Source organism: Pteropus medius, unplaced genomic scaffold (assembly GCF_902729225.1).
Source record: "Pteropus medius unplaced genomic scaffold, Ma_sr-lr_union100, whole genome shotgun sequence".
In the NCBI taxonomy this organism is placed as follows: domain Eukaryota; kingdom Metazoa; phylum Chordata; class Mammalia; order Chiroptera; family Pteropodidae; genus Pteropus; species Pteropus medius.
In genome coordinates, this window is record NW_024354503.1 from 12,222,807 (window position 1) to 12,250,638 (window position 27,832).

At 38.0% G+C, this 27,832-nt stretch overlaps 1 protein-coding gene across 3 annotated transcripts in view; it reads left to right on the top strand.

Annotated features, from left to right (window-relative positions):
- The first annotated feature begins 15,904 nt into the window (after positions 1-15,904).
- Positions 15,905-27,832, top strand: part of ADGRF5 (adhesion G protein-coupled receptor F5) — a 100,353-nt gene continuing 88,425 nt past the window's right edge. The window contains exon 1 of one of the 3 annotated variants that reach the window (XM_039854949.1): positions 15,905-16,166. The gene's annotated coding sequence lies outside the window, so the exon portion shown is untranslated. The remainder of the gene's footprint in view (positions 16,167-27,832) is intronic. The other 2 variants (XM_039854947.1, XM_039854950.1) reach the window with 2 other exon arrangements.

The window sequence follows — 27,832 nt, forward strand, 5'->3', positions numbered from 1 at the left end:
CTGGGAGAAGTGAGATCTCTCCTTACTTCCAGATTCTGTGCTAACGTCTTCCATTTTCACACACTGAGAAGGAAACCCTTAGTAGTGATACAGGCATCTGTGATTCTTTCCTGATCTTAAACACCAAACTGGATCCTCTTATTATATTCCCTGTCTCAGAAAACATCCTCCTCATCAGTCCACTCAGTCCCTTTAGATAGCTGGGCCATTGTCTTCAACTCCTTCCTCTTCTCACTGTGCTTTCTCCCAACCAATCTGCTAGCAAATTCTTTTGGCCTGGTAATATTTCTCATATCTGCTCTGTCCTCCTTTTCTCTAGTTTGGAGAAGAACACTGGAGATGAATGTGTAAGCCTGGCATAGTTTCAGCCCAGGGTTCTCAAAGCGAGGTCTAGTGGTGACTGGTAGTCCCCGAGACGGTCAAGGATTGAAGAACAGCTCAAGGTTACAATGCTCTTGCTTTATCTCATTACCTTTTACAGGTGTGTTATACAGTTGTTTCTGCAAATATTTTCTGTTATGTCAGAACTGTGTGTGATGAAGTCATGTGTAAATCATGTGAGATTGTAATTGAGTAAAGACATTTAAGATCTTTCACTTTATATGTGAAGTTGTGTACCATGCTGTTTGAAAGTCCCCTTTTCTCAAACTAAGAATGTTATATAAGAAAAAATAACTTTCCTTTCAAAATTTTTACAAAGCCCCCAATGTACGCATAATCTACTCTTTTATAATTTACCTTTCTGAGTGATACATACGTGAAAAATCAATTTTGTGTTGGTCACAGCTTTATTTCCTGATGGCTTGGGTAAATATTTGCCTCAATGTTTCAGAGGGATAGGAGTAAAGTGTTGAAATAAATGTATCATTTACCTCCAATGTGACTTGCTCTAGTAAATCTCAAAATGTTTGCTTTCTTGAGGCAGGGACTTCTCAGTTCCATCAAGTGATCCACATCTTATCAGGAGATGTCTATACTTTGGGAGCAAATAAGAACATTGGAGAAAAATATCCATATTGGTGAAATAAGAATGAAATTATGAGGAATGAATTCATTATCTTTCATTAAAAAGGTGTCATATTTATGGCTTTGCAAGATTAGCTTTACAGAAAAAGATACTTCTACTTTTCCCAGGCTCAAGTTTTGTCCTTTACTTTCTCTTTCCAGAGGACAGAGTGTCCCTCAGCATGGAGGAAACAAGCAGACCAGGTAGCCAAAATATCTTAGAATATCCTCATTTAAACAAACAGGAACAAACATGTTTAGAGAGAGTTTCTCTTGTTTGATGCTGCTATTCCGGTGGAGATTTTTCAAACGAAAGTTCTGAAAACAAATGTATTTCACAATCTCTCACCCCTGAAAATCAGTAGCCATTCTTTTTTCTACAGGTATTTTTCACTCCCATGAAAACAGAAAGATCTTTTCCTGAATCAGCAATTAGATTGTTACCCTTGTGCATGCTCTTTAGGAGTCATTGTTTCCCCAAACTCAAGATTCTAATTGTCAGTGACATCAGGCATAACTGTGTTTATCAATATAAGCTCCCGAAGTAGACATGGAACTTCTCTGTACATCCAAAATTCTGGATTCTTGTCCAGTTTCTGTCCTCAGTGAGCAACGTGTCTTAAAACCAGTCATTCCCACTTTCTGAGGTCCAGTTTTTTCACGTATAGAGTAAGAGAATTGAACTAGATTAGGGCACACATGCTGTTCCTTATTCCATATCCTTGGCAGATATAGCTAATCCACCACTGATCTCTTTTTCACTTAGCCCTGAATTAGTATTACAATCCCTCCCAATTAAATGCTACTACCAATTGAGTAACTGAGTAGAGTTAGTATGTAACCCATTTATTTCTTCAAGGCTAGATATTATCTAAAGGCCTTTCCAATCTAGAATCTTGTTTTCTTTCTTAAACAGAATAAAGTTTTGGAAAATTTTTAGTGTATTCTGTGAAACTTTTATTGTATTCCTTAAATTTAAGAAATAGTACACAAAGTCTAGGCAATCAAAAAAATCTAGTTCAATGAATGGGTGGATGGAATTCACACCTTTCCATTTTCTAATCTATTTTGCCCTTTGAAAATGAGCTTAATAATACTTTACTTGATTAACTCCCAGATGTTCTGAATATTATATGTCTATGGTAATAATTTAAGAGCTATTAAATGAGATAGAATTATAAGGTATTACTGTCAGTTGCTAATGTCCTCAAATTTGGAAGACTGAAAAACCTAATTAGAATAGATCAGTAATGTTTTATTTTAGTTTATTTTCTCTTATTGTAATGTGGAAGGAAAGGCAACTCCAAGTTATTTCTGCTTCTTGACCTTTACGACTACCAGAATACATTAGGCTAAAAAGAGTTTGTCTACAGATCTGGAGTTTGAACCATTACTCATACAATGAGGAGCTATAAAGTAATCCCTCAGAGGAAGATCTATTAGAGCCATAAATTTCTGATTATTCAAGACAAAGAAAAAAATTTTAATAAAAAGTCAATCTGAATAGATATTAAAATTGACTTATTTAAAAGGGAAGGCTTCCATAAATCCTCACTTAATTTGATTCAGCAAAATATTAGTGACATTGTCTGTTTATATGATACTATGTTAAGGATATGGGAAAGATAAAGACTAGAGAGACCAAAACTATGCCCATGAGTAACTCACAGTTTAGTAAGGGGAATGTGAGAAAGAATCACAGAACAAAGCAAGAAGAATATTCTTCCCTCAGGAGACTAGGAGATTCAAAGAGGAAGGTATTTTTTTGGTTGCAAGGGTCAGGTAAATGTTCATGGAAGAGGAAGCAACAGAGCTTGACTTTGAAAAATGTGTAAGCTATCCACAAATGAAAATCAGACTGAGATTTTGAAGAATGAGTGTGGGTGGTTTAACTTGAGCAGGAGAGAGCCTGAGAGAAAGGTGCCTAATTTGGAAGACCATTTAAAAGTTTAAGCATGAAGTAATGATGACACAAACTAGGGCAGTATTAGTGGAGGCCGAAAAGTAGAAGACAAATAAGAGAGACTTCGCAGAAGTAAAACTGTTAGGGTTTGGCAGCTGACATCCATCATGAGGTGAAGGAGAGGAATGAGTCAAAGACTGCACTGTGTCCAGCCAAGGGACTGAAGGAATGGTCATGATATTAGCAGGGCAAAACCAGGAAGAGGTGGATTCATTAACACATTTGGAATAGGTTGAAATTCTAGCATAGCAGGGAAAATAAATTTAAAGGAGGACATTTGGTTTTTGCAAATAAATAGAACTACCACTGCAAAAGCTTATAACTTTGTCTTAGTCCTTCCTGATAATTTGAATGGCTTTTGTCTTCCGAATGTATTTATTTACAGATACAAACATTAGGCTGGATCCTAATGTACCGAATTAGAGATGTCCTTTAAATTTTTATTTATGCCAACTATACATGAAAGTTTCTGGATATTTGAAAAAACAGATACAATCTCTGCCTTCTAACTAATGACTTTTTATATTCTAAGTTCAAAGATAAAATACTTTGATACTACTGGTACATGTTTTACAATCCATGTGCAAGCTCAACTTTGACTAATAAAGATATTTGTGATTGGAAACTCTCAGGCTCTCAATGAAAAGAATATAAACGATGAACCCGAAAAATAGCAATTGTTAGAAATGCATAAAAAATAAAGGCTAACTAAACAGAAAATACTTAATAGTATTTAATCACTGGAATAGACCAATAGGCATTATTAAAAGAATAATTTTATGTCCAATATCTATCTAAGCATAATTATGCTGTTTGTGGCAATAATAGAACAATATTTATAGAAAATAATAAAAAATTTCTAGGATTTTGAAATTCGATGCTAAAATGTCCAAGCAGATAAAAAAACACGGATAAAAAATAATGAAACAAATGATCACTATCTAGAATGAAAAATTTTTAAAGAGATTTTTAATCATGAGTAATAAAATAAGAATAATTAATATATAAAAGTTTTATATATTAATTATAATTAATTAGATTATACTAGTTATGTCTCCTTGTACATCTATATTTATCATATCAATTATTAAAAATTGCTATATGAAGAAATAATGTCAAAATTTACAAATGGTTAGTTGGTTTCTACATCTTTAAAAAGTAAGAGTTTTGATTTATATGAAAATCTGAAAAAATAACTTTCAACTTTAGACATTAATTTCAAAGTTTGTTGAGAATTGTGCTCAGATGAACAAACACACAAACAAACAAACACACACATAAACCAGAATATTCAACATAGATTGAATTTGTTACCAGGAGACAAGGCGTCAACTTGTGGATAATAATGGCATTTTATGCTTAACAATTTAAAGACTATATATATTATTGTCTGTATCCACCGAAAGATGAAAGATTGGAGAAACCAATAACAAATGTGGTCATGTGACCACCTTTAGACATGTCATGTCAATGGTGACTGAGTACTGTTGAAAGCAGTAAGATTTAATTTAGACAGGATGTCAGAGGTATCGCCAAGTGAAGTAAAACAACAAAAGAACTTCAAATAAACAGCAACTGTGCTCTTCGGCAGAGAATTAAATTAACTTTGGACATGAGCTGCCCATGTTATTTGGAATGAACTTTATTTATTTGGTACAAACAGTTAGGCGTATTAAATCTTATAAAAAGTAAAGATCAGAGTTTGGCCATTTCACTTATCAAAGGGTTACAAATGTTTCCAACAATTTTTTTTAAAAAAGTTTTTTTCTTTTTTTTTAGAGACATTGAAATGGTTTATATTAAATTTGTATTAAAATTCTTTAAAATTAAAAAAAGAAAAAGTGTTTTTATAAATCAAAAGCAACTGCATGTGACCTGTACAGCAAAGTGACATTCCAATAAAATAAAATAAAGATATACAGAATTTTTAAATATTTGTTTAATCATCTTAACTTCATCGACTGGTCAAGAGAACACCCAGAAATGCACAATAATAATTACTTTAAGTTATTTTTGATATTTGCTGATTTATCAGTTGTTTAGAAACCACTGCTTAATACATATTTAATAACATTATCATCACAATGGTATATTTGTCGGTAGATAGTTGTTACATATTTTAATTTTGCTTAACAGTTTGTCAGTGTGATATCAGTTTGTACATCAACTTGGCTAGGTTATAGTCCACAGTTATTTAATCAAATACTAATTTAGGTGTTGTTCTGAAGGTATCTTGTAGATGTGATTTACATCTATAACCAGTTGAGTTTAAGTAGGAGAGATTATCCTAGATAATCTGGATGGGACTGATTCTATCAGTTAGAAGGCCGTTAGAGCAGAACTGAGGTTTCCTGAGGAAGAAGAAATTCCGCCTGTGGACTGAAGCTTCAAGTTGCATCTGAGAGTTCATCCGGTTCTTCCTGACTGCCTGCCCTAAAGGTCTCAGACTTGCATAGCCAGCTCCCACAATCACATAAACCAATTCTTTGCAATAAATCTCTTAATACATATCTCTTACTGGTTCTGGTTCTCCGGTAGAACCTTAACTGATATAGTTAACTTAACTTACAATTTTCAGATATCGTGACATAGAGTTTGTGACTTTCCATGTGTACTCTTGCTCAGGTCTTCAGATATAAGGACAGGCCTGCAGGCATGGCACTTCTCCCCAAAATGTCCTCCTCAGATTTGATCTGAAATGTCTACTTTTTCTCTTTCCTTACCTTCTCTTTTCTGCATTTATTATTTTTTGCCCACTAGTAGGATTTTGATCATTCCATTGAAAATCAATATACCTCAAGCTCTTCTTTGAACTCTACCATTCTCTAGCTTTACCCAGGACTCCCATGAGCTTAGATCCTGATGGTCCCAGATAAATGCACATCAGAGGTAAAAGATGGGTGCACAGCAAGCCAGCTCATAAGCTAATATATTTTTATCCCCTGCTTGTGAATTAGGTACTTCTTAAGCTCCTCTTTTTCACCCATGACCATTCACCTTCTAATGCTATTTTGCCTTCCTCTCCAGCAATTCTTTTCCAATTACCCTAGAAGAATGGGTTTTTCTCCTTTTTTTTGGTGTTAGCAGCCTTCCTCTGAGCCCCGCTAGGCCATTTGCATATGGAATTGGGCAAAGCAAGTAAAGTTGCTAAAGCTTAAAGGGCCCCAGGAGTGCAGGGCTCTGCGGTTAGTGCTGGGTGCCTGTTCTCTTCTTCTTGCCCCTCATGCTCCTTCAGTTCAGGTGACTCTTCTAGACCTGGGTCTTTGCCAGGTCTTTGACCTCTCACCTATCTCTATCCACCTCTTCACTTTCTGAATGCTTAATGGGTCTTGGGCCTGCTCTTCATATCTATGGTCTCATGATTCCTATCTTTAATCTGCTTCTGCCCCAACCAACACTGTGCCTCCAGCTTCCAAGTCTTGATTTTTCATGGGCTCCCTGAGAGCTGTGTGGTGAAAGGATTACAGAATCTGGGTCAGATAAAACCTAGTCAGTAACATTAATAAATTAATATTTCCTCAAACTCCATGTATTCTTAAAATATCATCAGTCCAATTTTGATAACTTAAAAGAAATTTTGCTTGTGTTTTAGTCAAAATAATGTACTTTCTTCCAAATAACACTATTATACTTTTAAAATAGAATTATTATTTCAACTAATAAATTTATTTTTCTAAGTTTATTATTTTTTTTGAGTCATTGCAATGATGTTTACCAATATAATGTTACCGAGATTTTTATATCCTTAAAATGAAAGATCAATTAAGATCAATATCTATGAACATAACAATGTCTTTAGTGGATATAGAGAGTCAGTGAAGGAGGATGGTTGGGATTTTTATTCCTGTCAGGTCCTCCAATAATGACAAAGGATCATAAGCTATAAAGTGTGAAGAGTCACTGCTGCTAAATTTCTGCTATCTGTAATTAGGGATGTTTCATTTTGTTCCATATGACAGCTGAAAAGAAATTTAACATGATAGTAAAATAAAAATAGTGAAGAGAAATACTAGTATCAAGAAAAAGTGAAGCCAAATTTTCAAGTAAAATTCCAAAGTGACTATTTCCCAAAAATGTTCACATCCCCCTTCTATTTAAACTGGTTTCTCTCAAACATCAGACTTCAGTGTAAAAACATTTTTTATCCAAAACTATTGATCTTATACATAATTTTATCATTAAGATTATAATTATTTTTGTGTTTTTTGCATATGGATAATTACATAGGCAGTGTGGATTGTTCAGGAAGTCACTGTTACACATATTTAGTTATTTTTTCCCTCATTCATTTATTCGGTATTTATTATTAGAGCCAAAACATAACTCTATGTTTTTAAAGCATTGCTAAGTGACCATGACTAAGTTACATAACTTCTTTGAACTTTAGTTTCCTATCAAAGATAAAAGTCCTCATACCCACCTTTCGGAGTTGCTATCAGTATTGAGCATAGTATCTCGTACATGATAAGTACTCAGTAAATGATAGAAATTTTTGTTGTTTAAGAATTTTTTTTTCTTAAAGAATATTCTGCAAATAAATGATTACGTTTTGGAATAGATATCCTTTTTGTGACTTCTAAACTACCTTATCCTTATGTCTATCTTATTTCTATCAGCTATGGACTTATGGAGAGGACAACTGAGATAATAGTGGATAGTAATTCTTTCCAAATTACATTAAAGTTGTATTCAAACCTTCAATGAGGTTAACATTCTGAAGTTAAGTGTTTCTAAACTTAAATCGTTATGAAATTATTTAAGTGCTCAGATCTTGAGATGCTTGGGTCCCTAGTGCTGGGAACAAAGCCTGACACAGAGACTGGAATAGGACTGTCAAATCTTTGGTGATGATGACAGATTTTCTCCCTAAGGTAGCTGGGGATGATTAACAATAAAGCATGTTAAATGAAGAAGATACTTTATGATTGTTAGAGAGGAATAAAGCACATGTTTTTATAAATTCTGGTTGATTTGAATAATTAATATCTGGGAATATGACTATTTCTGTGAGAAGAAATGACAGCTTATTAAAGCAGAGAGAATGGAAATCATGCCCTGGGAATACACTGAAACACTATCTTTAGGGCCATTTCAACAATGTTAAACCAGAGGAAGTGGTTTAACATTGTTGAAATGACCCTAAAGAGCTGCCCACACTGTGGCGTGAGGGTTTGGTCCAGGGAGACTTTGATAGCAGCTCATTTTTTCTACGTTTCTCATTCCAGAAAAAAAGGAGTTGGGGGAGAATACCTCACATCATTTCCTAAGATGTTGAATATTTATAGAATACATTTTTTCCAAATTTTACTTCTATAGGCTCTTTTATCTCTCAGTTTTGGCTCATCTGCAACTATGAAAAAGAACACTTCTAAGTTTTCAAAATCAATGATAAAAATCAGTCCTCCCTTGTCTTTATCCATCCTAAAAGCCCTCTGTCCTCATGCTTTCTATCATTATCTCTCTCATGAATTTATTTATTTATTTAACAAGTATGTGGCACAAAGAGGGACACAAACCTGGTTAAAAGATATAGTCAAGATGCTTAAAATATAGTATAAAAGGTAAGACATGTGTATACCAAGAAGATAAGATATACTAAGATGAGGAAAAAAATATTGCTGTTAAAGTTGAAAAAATGCCTTCTAAGAGACTAGCATAAAGATGGATGCTTATTTAAAAGATGCCTCACTTGGGTCATTTTGGAGGTGAAAGCTGAACCCGCCTGGCCATTTGGATGAGTGGGTACAAAACAAGAAGAGGAATGAATTGCTCTGAAGTGAGAAGAGTTAGGAATTTACACGGGACCCAGGAGAGAGGGAGAAGGGAGATGTCAGGCTCTGGGAAGAAGATAGAGCCCTGACACGTGAAGTAGATGGAGTTGTCAAGAGCACATTAGCCAGAAAAATTCCCTGTGGAGTGGTGGCAGAGGGACTTTAGGACAATGATTTTAGTGATTAATATAAATTGTTTTTTAAGCTTTGTAATTACCCTTTCCCTTTTCTCAGACCTCAAAGAAAATAAACATGTGTTCTATGCAACAGCATTGTACTAATGAGTTTTGGGAAATGAGGAGTATGGGGTCCAAAGGCAGGAACCAAGAGCAATAACTTGACAGAAGCCATTGAATCCAATACAGCATCCAGTGAGGATGGCTCAGAAGAAGTCAACTCTCTCCCACACCACCTTCTTTGAGGATCTTGGAAGAATGGAGGGTGAGAGGATTGGGCTTTGGTGCATTTCCCACAAGACATGGAATGGAAACTCCAGCCATTCATTTTGCTATCATGTAGAAAAGACTGACATCATCCCATAGGATTGTTTGTTAGGAGAATTAAATAGGTTAATATGTCAAGGCTTGACATACTGTAAACTCCCAATGAGATTTGGTATTATATGTGTTATTATTTGAACTGCTGGGTTATGAAATTATAAATAGATACTATATAAGACAGGGAAGAGCTGTTAAAGCGAGACAGACAATATGTGTTCTAGGATTTTAGTAATAAGAGAGATTACTTCTGGCATTATTTATCAAAGAAAGGTTTGTGCAGAGCTGGACTTTATGCTGGTCACGTGGACCTGATTGAGACTGTAATGGATGATTCCAGCTAGAAGCCCAGCTCTTTGCAGAAAAGAAAAGACAAAGCTTGTTGGAGGGAGCAAAGGAGATTCATTTGGGTTGGAACCAAAGTTAAGTAACCGAAGAGCAGAGGGTTGGAACCAAAGTTAAGTAACCGAAGAGCAGAGTTATGCTAGAAAGGTACCCTGGGCATAGACTGGGCGTAGAATGACAATCTAAAGAATAAAGCCTCTTGATAGGCACTGAGTGTATGCAGCACAGGTATCATGGAAGGATTTTTGAGAAGAAAGTATTAAAATCATAGCAGTGCTTTAAGGAAATTAACCTGATAGTTAATTAACCTGGGTGATAGGTAAGAATGAGAGGAAGGGAGGGGTAATAAGAGTTAGGGAAGGATTTGTGGTGACTAGGATGGGACACCCAGGGGCTAGAAAGGGATCTGGAGGCAGAGGCTCCTGAGAAGGGAGGAGGCCTTTCACCCAGGCCTATGTTGTACATACTGGATGGTCTCTATGTTTGTTTATTCACTTTTCAATCTGAGATGTCAAATGGCAAGGCCTGGAGTGAGTCTGAGACAAAGACCATCTCTTATCTAACAGGAAAGCCAGAGGTTAGAGAAATTTAGGACATTGCTCACAAAGCCAAAACTTCCTCCTCTATCTCTACTATAACAAAAACCAAACAAACAAAAAGTTCCTTCAGTGTATTCTCAACCTATACTGGTTTGTTGTTAAAACTGCAACCAAACCAAACAGGATCTATACTCAAATGCAGAATACCTAAGTTTAATTTTTAAAAACAAGTTTCTCTTTACATCATTTAAATAAAATAATTTCTGTTTCTAATGTCCTAAAAGACATACGTTTTCAAAGCAAGTTGTCTTTGGGAAATGTCTAGCTGTATTCAGAGAGGTGTTACAGGTTTTCTTGTGAACTATATCAAAGAGCATGTGGAGTAGAGGATGCCGAATGGTCAGTACACGTGCAGGACATGGTGGAAAACACTGCACCTGAATATGGGCCTGAGGACACAGGGTTTCATTTCACATGGAAGAAGTGAGCATATCTGAGATGAAGCCAAGAAAAGTAGTGCTATTTCATCAAGGATTGAAGACAATTATGATTCTCTCTGGAGTTTTTTTCCTAGTAACTTTTTTTTTCCCTCATAGTGATGGGTGGAGGATGAGAAAAAAAATGTGTTTAATCTATGACTCAAAATGTCTCTATTTTTTAAAATAATATTTTAGTGACTTTGCTTTTTTAAAAGACAAACTGTAGAGAAAAACAAGCATCTTTATTACATGCCACACGGAATTATTAATATTTCACCATTTTTGTTTTTTTATACCAAAGGCATAGAATAAAATGGAAAATCTCTTTTATTCTCTGCTTAGTCCTATTTCATACCTTCCTTCTCCTGGAACTCACTGTGTGTTTTTAAAATTATATATCACTGTGTATATATTGTTCTGCAACTGGCTTTTTTTTTCACTTAAAAAAATTACCTATCCGTGCTGATACCTATAGGTCTAGTTCACTATTCCTGTAATAATACTAAATTTTTTATCTACTTCCCTAATGATGCATATAATGTTCTTCAGATCCTAATTAATAACAGAGTTATGCAATTAAACACACTTGTGTTTTCTTGTTGTATATATATGCAATAATTTCTCTAGAATCTATACAGTGACAAGATTTTGAACTATCCTGGATACTGCCAAATTGCTCTCCAAAGTGACTGACAAAGTAACACTCACTCAGCAGTGTGAGATTCCTAATTCCCCCAAATCATTCAGCAGTGTGTTAGAATTCTTAATTCCCCAAATACTCTTCCTTCCTTCCTTCCTTCCTTCCTTCCTTCCTTCCTTCCTTTTCCTTCCTTCCTTCCTTCCTTCCTTCCTTCTTCCTTCCTTCCTTCCTTCCTTCCTCTTCCTTCCTTCTTTTTCTTTTCTTTTCTTCTTTTCTTTTTCTTTCTTTCTTTCTTTCTTCTTCTTCTTCTTTCTTTTCTTTCTTTCTTTCTTTCTTTCTTTCTTTCTTTCTTTCTTTTTCTCTCCTTTCTTAATTTTCCTAATCTTTATTTTCCAAGGAGGCACATGAGAGTGGTCTTACTTAAGATGAATATTTATTTTCTTTCCAAGAACAATTTTATCGATGCTTCTTGCATATGTTCCTGCTTTGACAAGTTTGGTATAATGGAATACACATTTCCTTTTTATCTCTTAATGAAATAATTAAAGTTGTAAAAGTCCTTTGTAGTCCCTTCTTAGCACTTTGTCTTCAATGACAAATGTGATATTAGTAGTTGGTAAAGAGAAAAATGGCTAATGGAATAAGACCAGCTTCATCTCTAATGTAGGTAGAGCCAAGCTGTCGTAACTGGTCCCCTTTTCATGAATAACTGAGAAATTGTGCGAAAAAGACTACGTGTTTGTGGTAAGTGATCTTTGAGCATCTATCAGATCACATTTATTCTGCTACCTGCTGTAATTGTTTATACTTCTCACGATTCCTCCAAAAGCATGAATCATTCTTTTCAGGAAAACATCTGAACATCCACGATGAACTATTATTAGGTGTGTTGTTTTCTCCCCTCTAAACAGGGAATTAATTACAAATTTCATTCCACAAGCAAAATGCAAAAATATAACAAAACAAAAAAGGCTTTACATTTACCTGCCCATCTGGTACTAAGAGATTCAGGAAGCAGATTGACCTGACCATTCCTTAAAGTTAAGTCATTTTATGTCTTTGACATTAAAGAATATATATTGCAAGTCACATTAATTAAAAATACAACAAATATCAACGTTAAAGAGAAACTAAACCACACAAATATATTGATATAATCTGGGTTCTTCCTGACAAAATGCCACTGTCCCCTTTGTTGAAGGGTTTGCTATAGCTGATTGATAATAACATATCCCTAGATGGTTGTCTTTGCAACCAGAATTCCTGGAAAATACTATTTTAGAGAACTGCTGAACACCTGAAATATATGTCCTTTGTTTATCGATTTCTTCTCATTTCTAAGGTATGAATTTCAATGAATCCAAGTCTCAGCACTTTTGCCCTATCTGGTAACCCAGTGTCCAGTTATGGTTTTGTACACTTTGAGCTTTGCCTGTGCTTCTACCTTAATTGAAATGCTGTACCCTCCTAATCGTTCAGCTGAGACAGTTTTGTCATTCACTTTGATAATCACCATATTTTGTTTATTCTGTTTTTATTTTACATATTCAGGGAATATAAAAAAAAAATCTAAACAAAATATTGGAGAAAACGAGTTTTGCCACTGCAAATTCCCAATACAACTTTCCAGACTCATTGTTTATCACCTGATCATTTTCAAAAAATGTAAAATCATTACTCTCGTATAAAAATAAAATAAACATGGGATGGAGATTTTATTTAACTCATTAATTAATGGAGGGATGGTAATATGTTATAACTGGTTCAAAGGAAAATCTCAAGAATAGACATTTCTATGGCAACCGGGAACGCCAAACTGAGTTTGTTAATAGATGTAAATGTAGAGACTAATATCACATAGAGCACTTAAATGTAATGTTTGGGATAATCATTTCTAAAGGGTGGAAACCAGTGTTATGCCTACTGGTGAAAATTAATTTGTGTTTCTATGGATAGGAATCATTTACATTACTACATTTCTATATCTTTCAGAATTATAAAATGGCCAGTCAAAGATAATCAAAAGCGTAGACCCCTATAGATTCAGCTCCTCACAAAGGGTCTGCTACACAGCATTTAATATTCTGTTGACAAGACACCCAGTCATCTTTTCCCACTTTAAATTCTTTCACTATGTTTCTTGACTATTCCATTTTCAATGGAAGTAATATCCATTAATCAGGAACAAAATTGAGACATCATGAAGAAAATTCAAATGATTGCTTTAATAAATAGCTTTGCTTTGTTATAGAATCATGCATATATTAAATTACAATAGAAAAAATTAGATAATCAGAATCAGGCATAGTTAGGTTATCTTTATAGATGTTAGATAATGAATTTCTGTTATGGTAGCTTTTACTCTAATCAGACACCCTTGACTGGAATTTCTCAGCCAAACACAGCCCTTAGACATACCTTTGCCAAAATACATGCTCAGAAATTCTAGTAGTAACATTGTCATGTAAGTGTTCGGAACCGTGAAATGAAAAATACTTATGTAGCTTTAAAAGTATTTCAAAATCCACACAAAATGCAGAAGCTAATTTCTGTCATGACAGCGGCACTGTGGCATGTCCCTTGACTCCCTTCTGCCTTGTGATTTTTGGGAAGCACAGATTTGATTTCTCAGGGAGTGTAGTTGGGCAAGGAGCACAGAGCCTGCCTTCAGCAGCTTCTTTGAGATGAAACGATGTCCTGGATAGTTATTTTTCTCCCGCCCCCAACCCCGTTGCTGATTTCTAATCTTTGCCGGATGCTTGTGTTTCTTCCTCCTTCTCCAGTCTTCTCCCACAGTCCTCTCTCCTCTTTCCCTCTTTCCTGTACGTCCACTCTCCCCTTTGGCATCCCCTGATTTCTGCCTCTCTCTCCTCTCACCTCCGACAGCTTCCCATTTTTCTTCATGATTACGAATATAGGTCCTCTTTCCTGTTGCCATGTCTAAAGCTTTATTTTCTGAATAGAGGTCATCTCCTCCTCCTATATGGTCCCTGTGGGAACAGGATGTACAACACATGGCAAATGGTGGCATTTCAATAACTATTAAACAACAGCACTGCAATATCAGCCTGTGAAATTGCTCCCCTTTGTCTGCTAGAGTTTAAACTGTAAAAGCCTAACAATAGTCTTTCATTTTCCCCTGAATCCGATATTTTCCTTTTCACAAAAAGGGGATGACTATAATTAATGCTCCTTCTACTAACAGTAAACTCACACAAATCGTACTCTCCTGGGTCTTAGGTCTAGAGATGTTATGCTAACACAGAAACAGTCCACAAGTTTATAGCCCTACAGGACATAGGAACAAGTGGACTGGTTTTCACTGCTTTGAGTTAATGAATGTTAAGAGAGAGATAAGCATAGTTTGCTAAGGAAAAACACCAAAGGGACCCAGGAATCTGAAAAATATTTTCCGGAGGATGTGAGATATAAAGGATTGGAGGTTGAGGGAGGGCATTGTCCATTGAGTGATTTTCAGGAATAGAGAAAGGTGGGGAAGGAGGGAATGAGAAAGAGGTGAGGAGAGAGAGCAGGTGGAGGTGGGCTTTGAGGTGAAGTGAGAGAGGTTAGCCAGCGCCAGGTCCCGAAGGGTCTGTAACCATGTTATAAGTGTTTGACTTTTATTCTTATGACTGAAAGATTTTAAGCATGTGAGTTACATCACGATGGTTGCATTTGAGAGAGATTGCCCTGACTGTGCGGAGGAGAATGTATTGAAGATGAACAGAAGATCAGCAAGGAGACCACTGGCGTGATTTTAAGCCAGTGATGCATTTGAAATGTGTGCTGCTCACAGCCACAAGCCAACATTTGCCCCCCCTTGTACCAGATTCCAAGCCCTTCCTGTTCAAGGGCTGTCACCTCATAGAACAAAATGTCAATAGTCCAGGCCTCTTGTAATTCTCTGGTTAAAACCAACACATCCACAGTTCCAAACTTTTTCTTACAGCCAGGACTGGCTTCATGGATTTACAACCTGAATGGTTGTATACAGTCTCACACTGAAGGAAAAGGGCCACTGCACTTGATTTAATTTTCTGCTGTCACCATCTTGAAATCCTTAATTTTTAAATGATCAGCCTCAAATTTTTCATTTTGTACCAAGCCCCACAAATTTCATAGCGGGTCCTGCTTCCAGCAATCTATAGATGATAGCCTTCGGGTAATTCTTTAAACCCTAGGGCAAAATGGCCTGAGGACTTTAGGAGTTATTCTAAGATTAAACACAGAATGCCATCAGCAGTTCCAAAGACAGAGCCTAGAGGGTCTCCCCCTAGGCTGGCAAACAGACTTGTGGGGCCTGTTCTGACCTGCCTTTCACCAATACCTCTACAACACGGCATCTGGACTGTGGCCAGTAAACGCTTCAGCGCAGTGGAAGAGGATGAGGGCATTCTTGACTTTTGCAGAGTTAAACACTTGGAGAAACTTCAGGAAGAAAACACTTGGTAAAGGTAAAGCTAGCTGGCCCGTAGCTTCCCGCCTGCTGCCCTGCTCATTCTCATTTCCATGATTCTCAGCATGTTTATTCTCTTCTTTCCAGTGGCCAAAGGACAAGTTTAAATTTTGTATTTCCTCTAGGGAGCCTGGAGCAAGGCAACAGGCACTAAATACAGGAAATCATGTGGAGAGGATTTCTTATTTATTGCGGTTCCCATATTACTTCCCTTCCCCAGCCTCCACCCCCGCCTCCAACCACACTGTCTCCCAGCTCTTTCCTGCATCAGAGAACAGAGGCAGTTCACCTCTGCTCTCTAAGGTCTGTGGGAGCCCTGAGGATCTGAAGTCTGGTATTGTGAAACTCCAAGCTCCTGCGGCTATGTGATTGAATGGGAGGCCCTTAAATTTCATCTCGCATAAGAGGGTCTTGAGAAGATCTTCAGGACAGGGTTATATTTCAGGAGCCTGCAAACCCCAGAAGAACAAGGTAGGTCCCTGTCTTATTTTGTTTGGTCTTGTTGAATGTGAATCAAGCTGTTCTGAAGTAGATGTGTCTGTCCATATGGCTTTTTTAGTTGGCTACATGTCTTCAACCTATGTCTTGCTGAGATTTCCCGATTCACAGGACAGTGAGCAAAAATTGTGAGATGGGAGATGACCTTTGGTGTTTTTGAATTTGTACATCTTTGGATAAAGAATGCCATCCAGCCTCATACACAGAACATGAAGCTGATTATCGTTCTCTTTGGAGGCAAAATCTCATTAGAAGTTGCATTTTTGGGCTTCTGCATAAGGGAAAAAAGTTTACTACCTGCATTTTCTTTTCACCAACACAGACCTGTCCTCGATGTTTTTTTTTTTTTTAAACTCCTTTCCAAGTTTTTTCTTTTACTAAAAGGAATACTTGAGATGACAGAGGGCTCTCTTAACAGAGACAGAAATAGGTATTTCTAATTTAGGGTACCTATACACTGGTTTCCCTTCAGATTGCATAAATCTTTTGCCTTTTACTAATTCAGCGTACTCATATGAGTTATAAGTAAATGAACTAGCACTTTGCTGAGGATCTGGTGGACTTCCATGTTACTTTCCAGAATTTTCTATGAAACAATTGCCTTTCCTGAGGTGTCCTGAAATTAAATGCTAATAGTAACAACATATATCAAATGATAGCTGAGAAGTGTGATTTTATTTACTCTGTTATGACAATTGTCTGCAAAGATATTGCTCACCCCTTAGCTGGCTGCTTTTTTGAGTCACTCTTGGAGCTCAAGATAATGTATTGACTGAGACGTGGAGAGGGGTCAAGGTTTATTTGAATAACACTGTATATTCCTCTGGAGTTATTATTATTTTTGGCCTCTTATGTTTTTATTGTCCTTACAATCAATCTTTCCTCTGGGAGAAATATTTTATAGCAACTTCATAGTGGCTTAGCTAATTTATACCTATTTATTGAACACTGACGCTTCTTTCCTAACTTATTTAGTTCAGATGCTCAAAATTTCTTGCCACTCATGTATTTTATCTCACCACAGTCTCCCTCCATTCCATCCTTCATATCCTGCAACACGATTCTTGGAAAAATGCAATTCAGATAATGTCACTCTCCTCAGTGAAATATTTCCATCACACCCATTGCCTAGAGACTTGCTGCCTAAAGGGCAGTCTAGGAATCAGTTGAACCAGGCATCACTTCAGAGCTGTTAGAGATGCAGATTCTCCATCCCTTCCTCAGACTTACCAAATTTACATTTTAGCCAGGTCCCTGGGTGATTTACAGGCACATTAAACTTTGAGAAGCCCACCTTAAGGAGGATAGACAACATCTTCGAAGTCTGATCCTTATCATCCTGTCTATCTTCACCTCTTCCCACCTGACTTTCCAGCTGTACTGAGTACCTTCCAATTCCCCAGTACATGAGAGCTCTAATGCCTAGTTATATCGATGTGTGCTGTTCTCCCTGTCCCAAATACCTGCATTTATCCTCTCTACCCAGCTACCCATTGTAGCCTGATTTCTTCCCCCTCCTTTTCCCTCACCCCATCCACCTCATACTAAATGTCCCTTAGATCTGTGATCTTATGGCACTTCATGAAATGCTCTGTCATTAGCCCTTAGCACGTTGAATGACGGTTGCTATGTTTATTTTCATCCCCGGGGAGTTATCAGTCTTTGATTTCTGAATCTCTAGCACTTGAAACAATGTCTGGTGTATAGCTTGTGTTTATCGAATTTCTGAATTAATGAATAAACAAAGCATGGATACATTGGCTGAAGAACCAAAATATATTACCAGATTGAGATCTAGAATTTGAAGCTTTCCGAGAAGATTGCCAATCCTTATAACATTTTTTCGAATTCTCCTTTATGAGACTTTACTGGATTCATTTTTATTATCAAATATTTTGAGTACCTACCATGTGCCACACCTTTTAGAATCGATTTCTTTATGTCTCCGTGGATAGACTCTCTCATTAGGTGTTTCTCTATCGCTGCCCTTCATTTTCCACCACTCCAAGTCAGAGATTTACTCATTTTTTAGCAAGTACTGCACACCTTCCACATACCGGTCACTGTGCTACATGCTAGGGATACGATAGCAAAGAGCACAGATGTGAGTCCTGCTTCTATGCAATTCCCCATATAGAGAACATACCTTTTCTCATCCTCTATCCTGCTTCTCTCCTAAAAGCATTAAGGGAAACTGAAAGAAGTCTAGTCTTTAATACGTGTTGGCACAACTAAGTACAGACGTATCGGGAGCTTGAGGGCACTGTGATTTAGTAAAAATAAAGCTGTGCGGTGTTTCGGGACCCTGATTTAGTCCTGCACCTGCAACTCACTTGCCCTGGGAACTTGGGTGGGTCCATTCTTTGAACCTTGATTTTCTCAAGTGGTGAAAAGACAGAGAGCTACAAGGAAGAGGAGCCCCTGCCTTCACAGGTGCACAGAGAAGGTGATATCCAGGAGCCCCTGCACTCAAGTTCTCTCATACTCCATGGTTATTTGAAGGCATTATTCTATAGTTTTCTGAGTCACGCTGGCCAAAGAGTTCTTAAGGGAGTCATTTCAGTAGTATGCCCATGTGCTCAGCCACAGACATCAACATCATCCTTTGGTACCTTCTGTGGAGCATAGAGTAGCAGTGGCTCCTAGGGAGCAGTGCCCTGCAGCTTAAAGAAATCCACTTGGCACTAGTCATTAGGTGTAGAGCTGGTTTGAAGTGGGGCAGCTGAGGAGGGAGACAGGGTCATTCTGAGGCAATCTCTGCTTTTGGAAGGCAACCAGAAGGGAAGGAAGTAACTCTACCAAATTGTGCAGGAAAAACCTAGAAGTACATACATATAGCCAGTCCCTGACCCTCACTGTGACATAGTTGCAAGGACTCCCTTTCTGACTATATGTGTGCTGTTTTCTTTCCCACCTAAAGATGTGTGACTTAATTAGATCTCATCTAGCATTAGATGTTGGGGCAGGGCATAGTATTCTTTGTCCCTAAGCTGTGCCCTCCTGTCGGGGTACATGATCACCTGGGGGAAAACAAATGCTTTCTATTTATTCTGCAGACAACCATGGGGCTCAGGCTGAAGCATACTATTTAGGCACTTTCAGTCAGCCACTCTTTCCCAGTTTGAGCATTCTTGTCTTGCTCTCCTAATACCTAATGCTTCCATAGCGAGATGCCTCCTGGACCTCCTGAATTCCTTCTTGCTTCCTATTGCTCATGCATCTCTTGACCTCCATACTGCCTACATGCCCCCTTGTCTACAGTTGCCCTTCAGCAGCAAAAGCGTTTTTTTCTGGTCACTTTCTAACTGCTCTGATTAGCATTAATTTCTGGCCATTATCAAAAAGATAAGAAATAACAAGTGTTGCAAGGATGTGGAGAAGAAAAGACCTTTAAACACTGTTGGTGGAAATGTAAATTGGGGCAGCCACTATAGAAAACAGTATGGACATTCTTCAAACAACAAAAATAAAGCTACCATATGATCCAATAATTCCACTTCTGGGTATTTATACAAAGAAAATGAAGATACATGTACCCTTATGTTCATTGCAGTATTATTTACAATAGTCAAGATATGGAAACAACCTCAGTGTCCACTGATAGATGAATGGATAAAAAAGAGGTGGTACATATACACAATGAAACATTACTGATCTATAAAAAAAGAATGAAATCTTTTCATTTGCGACAACATGGATGAACCTAAGTGAACTAATTCAGACAGAGAGAGACAAATACAATATGATTTTACTTATTTGCACAATCTAAAAAACAAAACAAATGAACAAACTGAACAAAACAGATACAGAGAACAGAACAGAGGTCGCTAAAGGAGAGAGAGATTGGGTGTTGGACAAAATGGGCGAAGGGAGTCAAAAGGTGCAAATTTTTAGTTATATAATAAGTAAGTCACAGGGATGTAATGTGCAACACAGTGACTCTAGTCAATAATATTGTAGTGCATAGTTGAAAGTTGCCAAAAGAGTAAATCCTAAAAGTCCTCGACATCAGAAAAAAACAGAATTTTGTAATTTTGTGTGGTAATGGTTGGTAATTAGACTTATTGTGGAGATCACGTCTTAATGTATACAAATTTCGAATCATAATGTTTTACTCCTGAAACTAATATAATGTTATATGTCATTTATACTTGAATAAAATTTTTAAAAAACCCATTAATCTCTATTAGTAAGAACAAGTCGTAGCAGCAAAAGGAATGTTAATCTACATGGGAGGTTTCCAGTGGCCTGCCACAGATCTCAGAAGGTGTCCGTGATCAAACTTGGCTATACCTGGTTCAACACTGCTTTTCTAATGAGAGGCTCATGGTGGGCTAGGAAGAGGCAGACATGGTTTTGAGTCCCCTGTCACTTCTTTGAATAAGTAATTGTATCTTGCCAAATCTTAGTTTTGTTTCTGAAATGCAGATACTATTTCACACACAAAGTTGTAGACAAATTAATTAGCTAAATAACGTATTTAATATGTCACCTCAAGAAACACATCAGTTCTTAAAAGAGGAGGCTGGCCAGGATGGTGAAAATGAGAAAATTGTCATTTGCAGAATAGTTGAAGGAACCAGGCAATATTTGAAGTAAAAAGTCGGTCTTGCTGTGGCACGTGAAAGTGGTCCACAAATATTTAAAGATTGCTCTGTTTGGGAAAAGAGGTCAACAGCGCACTGATGAGTGAAAATTATAGGGTCAGGTTTTAGCTTCATATGCGGAGGGATTTACCCACCATCGGAATCGTCTAAAACTGGGAGATCCGCCTTGTGGTGTAGTGAACGCCCTGTCCTGGGCAGTGTGCCAACACCCTGGAAAACCACGGCCGGGGTGTTCCCAAAGGGATGCCCGTACTGGGTGGGGTCCGGGTGATGACCTCAAGGTCCTTCCCCCTCAAAGCCGCCAAATGAAGGTCTGAAAAAAAAAAAATCATCAGGCTAGAGAGTGATCAGAGCTGCCTTTTTACTAGTTTGTCCCACCTGTCTGCTTTGATCATTTGTAAATCAGGGTCTTTGCAACAATAGAGTTAGGTTGGAGTTCCAGGAAAAAGCAAAAAAGAAATGAGAGCGATGAAGCGGGAAAAGTTCACTCTAAACCGCTCTTCTTGGGTTACTCTTTAGATTGTGGGTTACTTCTTGTGCCGCAAACACATTTCTATTTGATGGAAAATTGCCACATTTTGGCACATTTTCAGCCAAACTAGGGTCAAGCAAGTAACAGGAAGACTCAGAGCTATGTCCCCGATTTCTGCTCTGTCGGTAAAATGGAAACGCGACTAAATGGATATGTACATTTAGCCATTCAAAAATCTAATTTTAAAAAGTATAAAATAAGTGGTCTTACCTACCATCTTCTAAGTTATGGAGGCTATAAGTGGTGCATTTGACTTTTGGGGAAAGAAGAATGTTGACTGGAGCTGTTTGCTTGCTCTGAGTCAAGATCGTTAGGCTTTGTTCACCCAGCTTTCCTTTTCTACTAAATGAGCCACATTAATAACAGCCTCTCTGTCAGTTAAGGACCTGGAGACATTTAGGGAAGGGATAATTTAGTTACAGTGGGTCCTATACCCTTCACCCATTGCTCCAGGCTGCCCTGGGGTTCTTTGCTAATACTTTATCCTCCCTGCACTGGGAAAAACTGGCTGATCTTGTGGTTTTCAACCCTCCCATCTTTCTGCAGTTGCTTGGGCAGCATCTCAGCATGCCTTTGCTTTCTTTAATCTTGTTTCGAAATTCCGGAGCAAAAAAAAAAAAAAGGTAGCCTTTTCGAAGAAATAGGTATCAGCGAATACTGTATTTTGTCAAACTGAAATGAAGCCATAATATATTTTATTTCCTAGGTTTACCTATGCTTGCTTTATTAAAAACAAGTTATAAAAAATCCCTTTGAAATACAATCCACTGTGCAGGGAAAAATCATAGAAACCCATGCAGACCAGCATGTTTATTTTTAGATGCGCATCAGCCTACCCAGCATAGCAAAGCAACTGCCTAATGTCCAAACTATGGCCCTGGGAATTTCCTCTAACAAGCCTGTGTTTCCGCACATTGTTACAGTACAAAGGGCAGAAGGAGGTCTGAGTGGAAGGCTCATGGTAACCCCGCCTAGAGTGAAATCTGGGACCTGTCATTCCCTCAGTCTGCATGGTCCTGAGTGCTAGGGTCAAGATGGAGGTCACCTGTCAGCTCTGGACAGATGCAAATAAGTAAATATGTGTGATTATTTCATCTAAAAATATCCCAGAGACCTGTGATGGCCTTTTAGGAATAAAGGCTCAGCTTTCTATGGGTAGTCTTGAATCTAATCCTCACCTGTGCCGTGAAGTGGAATCTGATCTAGCCCCCAAACAAGGATTACATTCAGAGATCCTGGATTAGGCTGCAATTAGTAAAAGGGTTATTAACTGTATTATAGTGATAAAAGCATACATGTATATGCATACAGCCCCAACACACACACACACACACACACACACACACACACACACACACACACACAGAGCAGGTATCAGACACCTTAACCTCCCAGATCTTTGCTATTAACGTATTTTAGGCCGGTTTCTGATCCTTAATTTATTCATCTACAAAGTGGTTACAACAAACCTTGCATCCTATTAGTTTCAGAATAAATAAGGTACATTATTACAAATAAAGTGACCCACACTAGATTTTTGTTTAAGATTTTCCATTTTGGGCCTAATATGCTTTGAGCTCCTTACAAGAAATTACTATAAAAGTATTTATCAAGACTCCAGAGGTTTTTGTTGTTGTTTTGGGTTTGCTGTTTTTGTTTTTGTATGGGTTTGTGTGTGCATGCGCGCGCGCGCTTGTGTGTGTGTGTGTGTGTATTTTGTTGCCACTAAAGAGAAAATAGCCTAATTTGTTACTTAATTGGCATACTTTATAAGCAGATCTTTTCACATCTTTATTAAGCCCTCCAATCTTGGGGAAGTTCACCTTACTCAAGGTTGCGAAACTCAAGGTTATGTCTTGGGGGTCACTACAAAAGATGTAAAGACATGCCTCTGGTCTGCACATGGCAGCCCACACCAACCCCTTAAGGGATCTGCAATCTACACTCCAGCGGCCCCATATGAGGACAGGGATCCTACATGAAGACCCAAGGGGCAAGGGGATGTGCAAGTACAAACACCAGCCCTAAGACGGGTCAGGGTTGTTGGGCTTTGTCAGCAGGTGGATTTCCAGGTCTTCTCTAGGTCCGCAGATGCAGGAAAAGGTGTTCTAGCCCTTTGGTGAAAATGTGAGAATGTTAGTAAAAATGCCCTATGGTTTGTTTTGTTTGCAAGTGTTTATCATCAGACACCCCTCAGGGGTTCACAGGGCAGGTTACGAATGTCCGAAGTGGGGCCTGGGAATTTCCTTCCACAAAGGCTGTGCTTCCTCTCTTTGTTACTCCTCAAAGAACAAGTGGAAGCATTACTAGAGATCCTTACTTAACCCTTTCTCCTGTCCGCCTCTGTGTGTCCTCACATAGCAGAAAAATCATGCTTCTAGTCTTCTTAAAAGTAGAAAGATTTCAAATGTGGGTTGTGTGTGTGCACCTGAAGGTTTGTGTGTGTGTGCGCGCGCGCGCGCGTGTGTGTAGAAGAAATAGGTAATAAAGCATAAAACTTTATTTTAAAAGCTTTTGTTCAATATCATAAATGCACCCAATCACAGTTCAGACAAGGTAAAATTTCTACTTTCTTTACCATAATATGCTTTCCTACTAAAAATGCCGACCCAATTTCAGTTTCCTGTCCCCAGGGCAGGACCCTCCCAGAATGATACTTGCTATTCTCCTTTGGAGTCTGCTTATTGGCTAAAGCAGGGGCATGATAAGTTGAAAGATTTTTCAATCAACTAAGTTATTTATTGAGCATATTCTACATATGCTCTACTAGCCACCAAAAGAAAGTAGAAGTTTCTGCCTGCAAGAAAGTTGGAAAACATGATATATTTATATATTTACAGACATACAGTCATGCATTGTGAGAGTGCAAAGAGACCAGATGACTGTATGTTCTAGATCCAGGAAGCTCAGAAGAGGCACATGAACCCTCACCCAGCTGGAGACCAATTGTAGCCAGAGATGTCTCCAAACACTAGTGTGGCCAAGTGCATGCACACACGCAGACATATACATGTACACACATGCACACACACTTCATCTCAGGAGACAGCTTTGCCTTTTCAGAGGAAATAGCTCTTTCGGCCTCTCAACACCAACTCAACGAAAGTATCTGCTTCCACACGCATCTCTTTATCCCACTTTCCTGACTCCAGGGAAGAGACAGCTCTTCCCTGCATCCAGAGCCCAGCTCTCACCCTCCCCAGTCCTCCCAGTGGCCTCACTACACTCCTCTCTGATTGGCTCTTTCCCTTTATCATTTAATTCCACTTAGGTCCTTCTCATCTCAAAACAATAGCAGCAGCAGCTCTTTCCCAACCCCACAGCTACTCTTCCATCTTCCTTTTCTCCTCACCAAGAAATTCTTGAAATAATTATGGATGTTCAGGTTATCACCAACCTTTCGCCCTGCAAACCACTCTGTTCTGTCGTCCGGTCTCCCTTACCCATGAGTGCACCTTAATGAATGCTCTTGCCAAATTTCTCTATGGCTTCTATGTTCCCAAATCCATCTCACTTCATTATCTATAGCATTTGACATTGTTGATTTCTACCTCCTCTAGTCTTGTCCCTGCCTCCTAGGACGCCACAGTTTTCAAGCTTGTCTTCTACTTCTCTCACTTCGCCTTCTCAGTTTTCTTTGCAGGCTCCTTTCCCTCTACTGTTCCTTCAACTTCTTGATGGCCGCGACCTGGGCCACCTTCTATCTCCATCTGCGCCACCCCCTATCTGCAGTTCATTCCTCTCCAACTCCATCTGCAGTTCATTCCTCTGTCTAGCCTGGAGTCCGCTTTTCTCTCTTCTCTGCCGAGTAAACTATTGACCCTCCAAAGCCCATTTTAAAAGCCACCAGATTACTTCCTTTTTATGTGTTTCCCATTTCTGCGGGATCGATCTCTCATCTAGGCGTTCTCCTTGCACTTTACCCAGCCTCCGTTATAGTTCCTTTTGTATTCGTATTCTCAGTAATTATTCACATGCATGTCTTTCCTAGGACATCGGGCTGTCATCTTATTCATCTTATTATTCCTACCTCTAGCATAGTAACCTGGCACATTAGGTTTTCAATAAATGTTTGATAAAGAGGGAATATAAAAATGTCATTTAATAAACAGAAATTTTGGTGAACTTATCCTTCAGCTTAAATAACATCCTTATGTTTTGTAATGAATGTATTAGGACGTTTTTATTTTAATATAATTTAAGTTAAATTACTCACATTTAGACTACTAACAATACTTTACCTTTACTCAAAATCAAAATCACAATTCTTAACAATTCCTGTTTGAGTTTTCAATCTCTGTTTAAGAGCTTAAACGAATGACAACTTTGGACTTCACATTGAATTTAAATTTCCCTCAGGGAGAGTTTCTGATTGAGTCATGAATGACATTGTATTTTCTTGCACTTGAAGTGGGTTTGCCATGGTGGAGCAGAACTAATATTTTGTCAAGGTTGCCACTTCATTGTGAACCTGACATTGCGTAAACTTTCTACCACTGCACCTGCCGATCTTTTGAAGTCGCAGAGACTGATTTGCCAAGTTGTTTGAAGGAGAACCGTGGGGACCACAGGAAGATCAGCCTGAACACGGCATCAGTACAGAATCCACAACCTCCTGTCTCCCAGGAGTGCGTAGTACAGAAATGGGTCTTACAGGACAAGGCCAGAGGCTCACCCAACCCAAGATGTGATGGTACATTGCATCTTCTGTTGAGCGATGTGGAGAAAATATGTGAACTGTTATTTATTTTGAAAAATCTCATCTTTTAAAATCTCTATATTATGTTTTTGGAATAATGTGTGTAAAATATTAGTACAAGAGAACTGTAAGTGCTGTACAAAATACTGGAGATACAAAGCATGGTTAATCCAAGTGTAGTCTAGAGATTATCAGTGGAAAAATTTGCTGGAGCCCTGGTCAAAATGTGGATTCCCAGGCTCTACCTGCCCTATTAAATCAGAGCCTCTGTCTCTGTCTCTCTCTCTGTCTCTCTCTGTCTCTCTCTGTCTCTCTGTCTCTCTCTCTGTCTCTCTCTCTCTCTCTCTCTCTCTCTCAACTCTCTCTTTCTGTGTGTGTGTGTGTGAGTGTGTGTGTGTGAGTGTGCGTGTGTGTGTAAAGGTGGGGAGGAGGCAGGGAAGAGAAGCGGAGCTGCTGATTCCACATTTTTCAACCAGCACCTTAGATATTTCTTCCAAAGTCTGGTGCATATTTAATTATGCATAAGTAACCATTTAGAAAATATCTGTCAGTTTGTGTTTAGAAAAGTATTTACACTGGTGGCGTAAGTGGCCCCTCCCTGCATTTCCCTGGATAGGTTAATGATTTTGCCATCTGGGCTCCTCTTTGCAGAGACATTCTTCCTGCTGAATTTGTAACCTTTCTTTGGGCCACGAGTTTGCAAGAAAACCCTATACTGCTTTATACCATCCCTCACATCACTATATGTTTAACTCTTTGCTCACTTATCTCTTGGCAGCTTATCTTGAAGCACAATATAGCATAGTGGCAAGAGCTGGGTATAGGATTTGGTATGGGATTCAAATCCTTCAATTTGACCTGTAATCTATGGAGTTTTTAAAAGAGGTTTGGTAAGTTGCTAAACCTGTCTAAGCTTCCCTTTCTAAAATGGGAATAGCTAACTAGTTCATAAATTATTATGAAAATTAAATCACATTGTACATAAACAATATTTTAAAAAACCTCAACACAGACCCTGCGACAGACTTGGTTCTCAATAAGAGATAGCAATTAATAATAACAAAAGCATCAACACCAACAATGATGCCAATAAACTATGTGAGTTTGGGAAACCCATGGCTGATTAACTTTTATGGACCCTGAACGAGTATTCTGTACAAAACAGGTACTCGAAAACATTTGTGCAGAAATGAATATGTTGTAATTTATTGGTGAAACGAATAGGATTTTAAAAATATAAATATGTAAGCCAACTGCTAATGTAACTAGACATGTGACTTGAGATCAAACTTGGGCTGCTTTAGATAAAACTCCAATGATTTTGCGCAAAAATAATCTGTGTTCCTACATGTTGTCTATAAGTTCTCCCTACTTTATCAGGCAGGCAATTCTGCCTATTGCTTGTATGTTTAAGTTACCCATCTACTGTAAATTACTACATACAGGTTTATGTCCTCTCTTTTTACTTGAGACCCACTTAAGTCAATAATTAATAAATGACAAATTTCGAGAACATGTGGGTTTTATTTATCGTTATGGATTATCCTTCAAAAATAAGACCTCTGATTAAGGGATTGGCTAATACATATTTCCCGTTTTTTGATATACCTTAGTTCTGCTTTTCAAAAATGAAACCAACAAACTACATCTTCTATAAATACCCACCCACCTACCCACCCACACATACATAGACATATACAAATTTTCAATGGTTATAAATGTAGGATGTTGTTGTAGACTTATAAAGTACTATATCTAAGAAAGAGAAAGTGAAAGAAGAAAAGAATATTAGCAGCCTAGA